This window comes from Triticum aestivum, chromosome 2B (assembly GCF_018294505.1).
Source record: "Triticum aestivum cultivar Chinese Spring chromosome 2B, IWGSC CS RefSeq v2.1, whole genome shotgun sequence".
NCBI classification, from domain to species: domain Eukaryota; kingdom Viridiplantae; phylum Streptophyta; class Magnoliopsida; order Poales; family Poaceae; genus Triticum; species Triticum aestivum.
In genome coordinates this window covers 23,654,659-23,666,387 of record NC_057798.1, presented here as the reverse complement: position 1 = coordinate 23,666,387, position 11,729 = coordinate 23,654,659, and positions in this window count along the sequence as shown.

The window sequence follows — 11,729 nt, the reverse complement described above, 5'->3', positions numbered from 1 at the left end:
GGTTTTTTGCGGAGCGCTCTAGGATGCTAGCTCAAGGGAGGAGAGTGAGGTTTGGATCTGAGAATCCCTGTCCCTTCAAATAGACGGTTGGCCCGGAGGACCGAGGGTGGAAAATGCAAAAATGCCTCGACTCCTCGCATTCGCTTGACACGTGGAGATGGTCATTACTGAGGCGCTGAAGCCGAAGAGCACAACGTTGATTGGAGGCCGGACACTATTCGTTGTAACAGGTACTTTGGAGTATTCGGAGAAGGAACCCGCCTTGCAATGCCGAAGACAATACTGCAGGCCGGACTCATCGTCATTGAAGCCTGGTTCAGGGGCTAGTGAGGGAGTCCTGGATTAGGGGGTATCCGGACAGCCGGACTGTGTACAACGTCTAGATTATTGAAGCGTGAAGATTCAAGACTCAAGACTTCGGCCCATGTCCGGATGGGACTCTCCTTTGCGTGGAAGGAAAGCTTGGCGATCCGGATATTATATTTCTTTCCTTGTAACCGACTCCATGTAAACCCTAGCCCTCTCCGGTGTGTATATAAACCGGAGAGGTTGGTCCTTAGAAGGCCGATCACAATTACAATCATACCATCATAGGCTAGCTCTTAGGGTTTACCCTCTACGATCTTGTGGTAGATCTACTCTTGTACTACCCATATCATCAATATTAATCAAGCAGGAAGTAGGGTTTTACCTCCATCGAGAGGGCCCGAACCTGGGTAAACATCTGTGTCCCTTGCTTCCTGTTACCATCAGCCTTGACGCACAGATCGGGACCCCCTACCCGTGATCCGCCGGTTTTGACACCGACACCCGTTGCAGCCACCCACGCCACCCGCCGCCGCCACCGGAGCCCCGAGCCGAGGTAGCCGCCCCGGTTTTCTAAGAAAAATCGATCTGATTTTTCTAGAAAACCCTAGGTTTTATCTTTTTAGATCGGTTTATTTTATTTTTTTCCGGTTTATCTATTTAGCGAGCGTTTGCTCGTTCGTTCGTTTTAACGGATGAGTTTACCGTTTAGTTGCTGTTAACGAACATCCGTTTGTTAAACTGTTCGTCAGTTTTTCTTTTTCTCGGATTTTCCGCGATTATTTCTGATCGCGATTTCTGATCCGATTTTCGTTCTAGTATAACTTTTCGCTCGTTTATCGGAATCAGGCGATTCAAGCGCCTAGAGTTTCGTCTCGAAACCCTCTTTCCGTTTAACCAACTCAAACAAGTTTTTGCTTCTGTAAAATTTGACTTAGGTCCAGATTAGTAAACGAAGCTTGTTTCTTTCGCCATTTGTGTTTCGTTGCTTCGTTCGATTTGATTCTTTTTGCAAACCGGAGTTCTTTAGTTGAACTTTCTGGTTAGTTCTCTTATTTGAGTTTTACCTGTGCATTAGATGAGTGCTTATTGTATGCTTGTGTGTTTGCGATAGAGTACCCGAAGTGCGCCGTTTGCTACTTCGAATCTATAGGTGTCACGGATCATCAGCAAGGCAAGTAACACTTTGATCATATCTCTTTACTACCCAGTTTTATTGCATTAGATCAATCCTCAAACAATTGCATGATTAGGATCTGATTAATATGTGGGTTTTGGGAAGTAGATGAGGTAGTACCTATTACCTGTTTTATTATCAAACCCTTGGGAGTTACTTGTACATTTGCTTATTATGCCATGCTATGCTAGTAGACGTGGATTGGGTGAGTGTATCCATGACAGATGTGAGATTGTTATTTAATGGTTCATTTAAGGTGCCAACTTAAACACACATCTGGGTGGATTGAGGTACCTGGGTATTCTAGCGATTGCTTGTTTTTCTTTATGGACCGCCACCCAGGCTCAAAGGGATCATGAGATTTCTCATGCTAGAAACTTCCATGTGCAGCCACAAGCTACTATGGGCTCTAGCATAGTTGATTAAGTCGTGTGAACTCTTACAGTGGTAAACTAGCAAATGTAGGGGATGTAGGTTGGTACTGTCTACCCGATCGTAAGGTGCAAACGCTTCTGAAAGACTATGTCCCGGTCATCCGTTTCTCAAACATCATGTAGTGCGAGAAATCCAATGGATGAGATCGAGTCTTGTGGGGAAAAGTGCGCAAACCTCTGTAGAGTGTATAAACTAATCATGGTTAGCCGTGTCTCCGGTTATGGACGCTTTGAGTATCTAGTACTTGGATTATCATGTGAATCTCATCATGTTACTTTAATTAAATTGTTGGTTTAATGATGATGTTTAATTGGGATGGAGAGGATGTCTATCTTCTCAATGTTTAACAACCACCATGATAGTTAAATAAAATTTATTCCTTTGCAGTAGGGAAAAATTGGCTTTACGCAAAACTGTAACCATAGAGCTTTCCACCAGCCATATATGCATGTAGTATAGCATATTCTGTTCATTACTCTCCATGTGTTACATTGCTAGCATATTCCATGTGCTAACCCGTTTTCGGGCCGCAACGTTCATGTTGCAGACTTTTCAGACGACAAGTAAGGTGCTTTAGGTCGTGGTTCTATACTCAGTGATGCCGTTGGAGTTGATGGACTCACTTATCTTCCAAGCCTTCCACTATTATCGTTTATTAGATGGCCTTAAGCCATATGTATTGTAATTAGATCTCTTTTGAGACATTCGATGTAATAAGTGTGTGATTGCTACTCTGTTATAAATCCTTCAAGTACTGTGCGTGTCAGCATTACTGATCCAAGGATGACAGTAAAGCACAAAGATCAGACTGTTTGAGGTCTAGTCGCTATAGGAGGAATACCTTGTGTGCTATCAAACGTCACAACATAACTGGATGATCATAAAGATGCTCTACAGGTATCTCTGAAGGTGTTTGTTGAGTTAGCATAGATCGAGATTGGTATTTGTCACTCCGAGCATCGAAGAGGTATCTCTGGGCCCTCTCGGTAATACACATCATAAGCTTGCAAGAAAATTACTAAGGAGTTTGTCACGAGGTGATGTATTACGTAACGCGTAAAGAGACTTGCCGGTAATGAGATTGAACTAGGTATGAAGATACCGATGATCAAATCTCGGGCAAGTAACATACCGATGGACAAAGGGAATTACGTATGTTGTCATAACAGTTTGACCAATAAATACCTTCGTAGTATATGTAGGAGCCAATATGGGCATCCAGGTTCCGCTATTGGTTATTGACCGGAGAGGTGTGTCGGTCATGTCTACATAGTTCTCGAACCCGTAGGGTCTGTATGCTTAACGTTCGATGATGATATATTATTATATGAGTTATGTGATTTGGTGATCGAATGTTGTTCGAAGTCCCGGATGAGATCACAGACATGAAGAGGAGTCTCAAAATGATCGAGAGGTAAAGATTGATATATAGGACGATGGTATTTAGATACCAGAAGTGTTTTGGGGGGTACCGGGTACTTATCGGGTCAATGAAAGGAGTTCCAGGCACCCCCGACAAAAGATATGGGCCTTATGGGCCAAGAGGGGAAACACACCAACCACAAGGGGCTGGTGCGCCCCTTATATGGGCCGGCCTAGGAGGAGAAGAAAAGAGGGTAAGGGAAAGGAAATAGTGGAATAGGATTCCCCCTTCCTTCCCTCTCCCGCCCTTCTTCCTTCCCCCCTCAGTTATATATGGTAGGGGGCGGCTTGGGAGGGACTCCAAGTAGGATTCCTCCTACTTGGGCGCCTCCTATGGCTGCTCCTTCCTTCCTCCCACCTATATATATGTGGTAGGGGGGCGCGTAGCACACGCTCCCCCTCCACCGTTTACACCCCCTGTCATATTTTCGTAGTGCTTAGACGAAGCCCTGCGGAGAACACTTCACCATCACCGTCACCACGCCAACATGCTGACGGAACTCATCTACTACCTTGACGTCTTGCTGGATCAAGAAGGCAAGGGACGTCACCGAGCTAAATGTGTGCAGAACGCAGAGGTGTCGTGCGTTCGGTACTTGATCGGTTGAAGCGCGAAGAAGTTCGACTACATGAACCGCGTTGTGAAACGCTTCCGCTTACGGTCTATGAGGGTACGTAGACACTCTCCCCTCATTGTTATGCATCTCCATGGATAGATCGTTGCGTGTGCGTATAATTTTTTATTTTCCATGCAATGATTCCCAATAGTTCCTCCATCCAGGAGGGGTTTTTGCAATGATGCAATCGGAGACAAACTTGTCCAGTAACTCACACTTTAGGAGCTCAAACTCCTTAGCGTGCACTATATGTCTGTATCTCATGAGCTTGGTCTAACGCATGACGGTTATCAACCATCCTCCAATCATGGAACTGCTCCATCGCATACTTCTCACTTCGGACATTGGTTGCGCCAAACTTAGCTTTGAGGGCGTCACACAGGTTCTTGTGTTGGGGAACGCAGTAATTTCAAAAAAATTCATACGATCACGCAAGATCTCTCTCTAGGTGATGCATAGCAACAAGAGGGGGAGAGTGTTGTCTACGTACCCACGTAGACCGAAAGCGGAAGCGTTTAGTAATCCGGTTGATGTAGTCGAACTTCTTCGCGATCCAACCGATCCAAGTCAAACGTACGAAACCTCCGCGTTTAGCACACGTTCAGCTCGATGACGTCCCTCGTACTCTTGATCCAGTTGAGGCCGAGGGAGAGTTCCGTCAGCATGATGGCATGGCGACGGTGACGATGATGTTACCGGCGCAGGGCTTCGCCTAACACTACAAAAAAAGACATATCCGTGACATTTTGGGCCGAAGGAAATTTTTTTCTGTCATACATATGACACTTCTATGACAATAATTGTGACAAAACCCGGTATCATCATAGATGTGGTGGGCTCCTACTTCTATGACAAAAAATCATGACAGAAAATGGGCTTTTCGTCCTGGGCGGGCCGGAGACGCAGCTGCATGACATTCTTTGGGCCGTCCATGATAGAAAAAACCGTGGTAGAAGCGAGGGGGACGAAAGTTTCTGGGAGTTGCCCGTTATGGTGGGAGGTCGGGGGCAGAGCGATGCGCGTTTCTCTCGTACACGTACACGCGTGTGTGCGAGGCGTTGGATCTAACTGAACCCGAGCGAGGCGTTGGGCTCTAACTGAACCCGAGCGATTGCACTGCAGGCTAGGCGTTACTGAACCCGAGCGATCGATCGATGGCTGTTAACTGAACCCGATGGAGCGATTCCTTCACTACTGCTGCTAACTAAAGCCGATCGATTGGATGAACAGTGAGCGTTGCGGGGGGGGGGGGGGTTGGATGAACAGTGAGCGGTGACGTTGCCTCTGGATGAACAGGAACCCGTGGTGTGGAGGGCTGGATGAACAGTAGACGATAGAGGGGTGGCCGTGGAGGGGTGGCTGAACAGGACCCCGTGGTGTGGAGGGCTGGATGAACAGTAGACGATGGAGTGCTGGATGAATAGTAGATGGTGGAGTGGTTGTTGAACAGTAGCCGATGGAGTAGCGCGCGGTGGAGGCTGGATGAACAGGAGCCCGTGGAGGCTGGAGGAGGTCGACGGTAGCCCGTGGAGGCTGGAGGAGGTCGACGGTGGAGATGAACAGTATCCCGTGGAGTCCCGTTTTGCGACGCCACACCCCTCCCCCCCGTTTCGACCGTAGCGCTCGAACACAAGTCCGTTTTGTCCGTTTTGTGGTATGCCACACCCCTCCTGATGAACAGGACCCACGTTTTAACCGTAGGAGGTCCGTTTCCTCCATTTTGCGGTATGCCACACCCCTCCCGATCAACAGGACCCCCGTTTCGACCGTAGGAGGTCCGTTTCCTCTGTTTTGCGGTACGTCAGGCCCCTCCCGATCAATAGGACCCCATTTCGAAAGTGGCCGGTCGAACAAAAGGCCAGTTCCTCCATTGTGCGGTACACCAGGCCTCGTTTCCATCGCCTATTCCACCCAAGCCCTCCCTATGAACACGACCACACATTCCGTTCCCACCCACCCGGTTGGCTCCCCATGAACACGACGACGACGCTGTTTCTCCATTCCGACCCAGCCATGTACGTATGCGCAATAGGCGTTAGAGACCCTGCCCATATGTACGTACGTGGCCGTATTTTCTTTCTTGCACCCTCGCCGCTGTACGTACGTGTACATGCTACCTGCGCGCCTCTACTACGACACGTGCGCGCCTCTACATCCACCAGTATATATGTATGTACATGTTCGCGACCAGAATGACAACGCTACGTACGCTTCGACCAGGTGGGTCCCGACTGTCAGGCACTTCCTTGCCTGCGAAGATGTAGCTGGTGGGTCCCAGGAGTCAGGGGGGCACACTTTTTTTTGCCCGGACGCACTTCCTTGCGTGTGAAGATGTAGCTGGTGGGTCCCAGCAATTAGCGGGGAAACGTTTTTTCGTGAAATACGGTGGCCTGTCCGGTGGGTCCCCGCTGTCAGGTGGAGGAATAATTATTTTCCGCGTAATAAGGAGCCATTTCCTTACTGTGGCCGTGGACCCAGCTGTCAGCCTCTCCACATACAGTCCACGTCCGATGGAAATTGTTTGTTGACCATGTTGACCACACTGCGCCGAGAGCACCAGGGCGGTGGACGACGGAGAGGCGTAGGAAGGGGACAACGGGGAGCCGGGGAAGACACGGCAGTGGAAGCCCGCACCGAGAGGAGTACGAGGGTTCACTGGTTCAGCTGCGGTGTGAGGCTGCCGTCGCTGCATGGCCTGGCTAGCGGTGGGAATAGTAGGGGGCGGTGAGGCCTCCGCGACAGCACATCTGGCCACGGGAGGCAGGAGCATGCAGCACGATCGGCGCTGCTTTGGGCGGCTGGAGCAAGAAGACCAGAGGTTGAAGAAGCACTACGGTCGTTGGATGGACATCGTACGGTCACTGGAGCTAGAATCATTTATATTGACTAAGTTGACAAAGCCCTCCGTCCCCGTCAACTTAGTAGGCCCACAAGTCAGCCTCCCACCAAGGTGGGTCCGAGCTGACAGCAGGGGGAACATTTTTTTCGTGAAATACGGTGGCCCGTCGGGTGGATCCCAGCAGTCAGGGGCAAACGTTTTTTTTCGTGAAATACTGGTGGCCCGTCCGGTGGGTCCCTGCTGTCAGGTGGAGGAATAATTATTTTCCGCGTAATAAGGAGGCACTTCCTTGCGGCTGCCATGGACCCAGCTGTCAGCCTCTCCATGTACAGTATTCTTCCGATGGAATTCGGTCGTTGACCACATTGACCACGCCGCGCCGAGAGCACCACGGCAGTGGACGACGGCGAGGCCTAGGAAGGGGACGATGCAGAGCCGGGGAAGACGCGGCAGTGGATGCCCACGCGGAGAGGAGTACGAGGGTTCACTGGTTCGGCTGTGCTGCCGTCGCCGCAGAATAACATGGGGTGTGGGTGAGTGGAGTGGAGGGATGGCCTGGCCAGCGGTGGGAGTAGTATGGGGGCGGTGAGGCCTCCGCGGCAGCATAGCCGGCCACGGGAGGCAGGAGTAGGCGGCACGACCGGCGCTGCTTTGGGCGGCTGGAGCAAGAAGACCAGAGGTTGAAGAAGCACTACGGCCGTTGATGGACATCGTACGGTTAGTCGAGCTAGAATCGTGCATATTGACTAAGTTGACAAAGCCCTTTGTCCCCATCAACTTAGTAGGCCCACTATACTGGGTCCCAGCTAGCAGGGGGAGTATTCTTTTTTTTGGGCATAATAAGGAGGCACTTCCTTGCGTGCGAAGATATAGCTGGTGGGTCCGAGCTGTCAGCGGCGGTAACGTTTTTTTCGTGAAATACAGAGGCCCTTTCGGTGGGTCCCAGATGTCAGGTGGAGGAATCATTGTTTTGCGCGTAATAAGGAGGCTTTTCCTTGCGTGTGGCCGTGGACCCAGCTGTCAGCCTCTCCACGTACAGTCCACTTCCGATGGATGTCGTTCATTGACCACGTTGACCAGGCCGCGCCGAGAGCACCAGGGCAGTGGACGACGGCGAGGCCTAGGAAGGGAACGACAAGGAGCCAGGGAATACTCGGCAGTTATTTCCCACGCGGAGGAGTACGAGGGTTTACTGGTTCGTCTGCCGTCGCCAGAGAATAACAACATGTGTGGGACTGAGGGTGAGTACAGGGATAGCTAGGCCGGCGATGGGAGTATGGTGGGGCGGTGAGGCCTGTGCGGAAGCACAGCCAGCCGCGGGGAGGAGGGAGCAGGCAGTCCCGCCGGCGCTTGTTTGAGCGGCTGGAGCTGGAAGAGCAGAGATTGAAGAAGCATGACGGCCGTTGGATGGACATCCAACAGTATACAGGCCATCTGTGGAAAGCCTCCAATCGATGGAAAACAGCATACAGCCCATCTGCCATTATTTCAAAGAGTTTATAGTCCATTTGCTTATTCTTATGGGTTTTTTGGAGCCCATATTCTTTTTGTTAGCATTACAGCCCATATTGTGGCCATGGTTATAAAATATACGAAATTTTGCATATGTTGGTGCGGTCTGAACTGTTTTTAATCCCGAAATTTCGAGTCACATTCAGACTGATTTTAAAAATAAATGTATATCAATATACAATCTAATAAATTGTCCACGCATAAAAATCAATGCAATTTAAAATCTCGAAATGAAAAAAAGATATTTGAAACTAACTGCTGGTTTCCTGTGTTTTAAAAATGTACAACCCATTTCTCATTACTGATAGGCCACTTTCTCGACCAGCCTAATGAAGCTCTCCTCGTCTAGCCCAACAGCCTGATAAAGTGACTTACTTGACAAATCACAAAAAAACTGGGCTAGCCATTTTCAAAAAGAAAAAAAAACCACTAGGCTGGTCTGTGGTAAACATAAAAGAAAAGGCTGTCTAGATAGGCCAGAGTGTCCCGGACAACCCAGTTGACACCCTGCTTCCGTCTCAAAAATGCCACTCCAATTATGGCGATTCAAAAAAATGCCACTGCAATTTCCAAACTTTGAAAAATGCCACAGCAATTTTTGCAAACTTTGAAAAACGCCACTCCAGACTTCAAAAATGCCACTAGAAATGGCATGAAATGGCATTTTTCAAAGTTTGGAAATTGCAGTGGCATTTCTCGGAGGCATTTACCAAATTAACCCAAAACAAAAATAACTGGGCGAGCTGTTGGGTCCCTGGTGTCAGCCGCTCGTCTGATCCACATATAGTGTACTGAACTTCCATGTTGACAACCATCATAGCCAAGTTAACTATCTACTCCCACTAGACAAGTACTAACTTACTCTTAGCTAACTATAAGATGCCGACGGTACATGCTAAATGCCGGCACCGACGTCCTGCGCCTCGCCTCGGACTTGCCAGAGGTGTGATAGGGCGCGTTGCTCACGCGTGTTGGCCCTTTCCATGCCGGCGTGGTCCATCGAAGCTTCGGCTTCCAAGCGGGAAACCCACTTGACGAGGTGGTAGCAAAAATCAATGTCGCGAACGCGCGCGTGCCCGACAGCCTCCAGGGCTATTTACCGGGCGCCAGCCTCCACGTAGTCGGCCCAGTTGCAGGCGCTCTGCTCGCGACTCAGAGCGTCGGTGTGCTGCTGCTCCATGTCCCGCTGGCGGCGCAAATCGGTGATACGCTGCTCCTCCGCCAGGCGGTCGCGCTCCAACAACTCCCACTCCTCCGCCATGCGGTCGCGATCCAACAACTCCTCGATCTGGGCATTGCCATCTAAAGACAGATAGAATGCCTCCTCCCGCCATCTGCCTTCCGATGAAAAGCCGAACACTAGTGCCGGCGGTGACCGCCTCCGGCGTCGCCTACCGCGGACGGGCGGGGGCATGGCGGACCTGGCGAGCAACGTAGGGCTGGTGGGGGCTTATGAGGATATGGCGAGTTGGGTCACGGTGGCACTAGAGAATGCCCGGAAACAGTACTTATAGGGGGAAGGTAGCGCGGCGGTCAGAATTCAATGCATAATGGCTTAGCGCGCCAGCTTGCCGTGGAAAACTTGGGAAACTGAAATTATGACTGTGCTGTCCCATCCCGTCTGGGTCGCACGCCGGCATGGCGGTCAAACGAGTGCACTCGAATCATCTCCCTTCTTGTCAATAATGATTTCACGGATTTAAAAAGCCCGCAACAATTAAAGCCTATCTTTTTTTGCATCAGTTAGCTGCCTTAATTATGGCCGGCTGCATGCAGGCACTCAGAATCGCTCGCAGGCAGTACGCGAAGCAGCATCCAACGAGTCGCAGCCAAGGGCACGCATGCAGCCACTTAATTCGCTGGAATTAATTAGGCTTAAACTTCTACATGCCGTTAATTATTGCCATGCCTTGGTGTTGCTGCTTTGCTAACGGGACTAATAAACCCGGACGGAGGGAGTACCTTGGTTGGTGAGAGGTTTGAACTAAGCCCTGCAAACCGGAAAGGAGGTAATAGTACGTGCGTGATCCGCTATTTACTCGTGTAGGATCGAGTAGGTCATTTCTTGAATTGAGCCCTGCAAACCAGAAAGAAGGTAGTACATGCGTGATACTCTATTTATCCGTGTAGGATCGATAGTGTAGCTTGTCAGTTTCTTCAGAGGTAGGCATCCATGTAGGATCGATAGTGTAGCTTGTCAGTTTCTTCAGAGGTAGGCATTTTTATTCAAAAAACTGCCACTTCGCATCTTGCGTCGCAAATAAAACTGCCAGGAGCGCATTTGTAGGCTAGCTAGTGATCGATCAGTAACTTGTAAACACTGAGCGAACAGAAATAAGTAACTGTTAATGCATCTCAATGATTCATAGATCATATACAAATATGTAGCTCCAAAAGCAAAGATCAGCCACTTCTTATCTTGCGTCGCAACTAAAACTAACTAGTACGATTCCCATACATAAGATCAACATGTTAATGCATCTCAATGATTCACAGATCATATACAAATATGTAGCTCCAAAAGCAAAGATCTAGAAAAAACATATGTTCTTCCTACTAACATGGATGCTTCTCTTGGCCAACATTCAGTACAGACTGAAAGACAAATTTGTTTGTGAAGTCTACAATTTCTCTTGTAAACGTAAGTGGTTTCACCAACAGCTGGAACCATGAGAATGAACCACACATGATGGAGGAACATCCACTGCAATAGGATTTGGTCTTCTCTCGATCACACCGCGAGACTATTTTCGGAATACAAACTTTAACTTGGGAAAATGATGTCCATTGTATAATCAGACCAAAGCAATGAAGCACCAAGTGTTGGCCAGTAAATAGTACAGTACTACTTTTCTGTAGTCCATGAAGTGACTATCCAATCTTTGTGTCTATTTTCAAGTGGCACTGCATGCAGTGACTATACTATTCTCTTGTGCAGTTCAACCAAAATTGCGGACACTTTGTTTGTTTGCCAAATAGCAACGTGCAGACATCTCTGTCTGCAGAAATATCAAGCAGCTAGTAAACATATACCACGCCATGTTTGCAGTGATGGAAGAGGTGAAATCGATACAACCAAAATTGAGCATCCAATCATTGAATCCTGTCCTGCACCTCCAATGTAGGTCCACCCTGCCAATAAATTCACATGCAAACCACTAGTATTACTATCTAATGAGAGTACAAAAAGAGTAGCAAGATAGTAGCAAACCATGTACCTTGGTAATGAATAGCTCATAGTGCCACCAATTGGATATAAAGGTTTGAAAAAAACATGCTCCTAATGTTGAACCAGTTGGACTTTTTGTGCAGCTCCACTAAAATCGAGCATCCCTGTTTGCATAGATATTGAAAGTGTGATTACTATAAAAGAGGCACTAGTTGAAGCATAGACTCACAAATATAAGCATTCCAAGTTCTT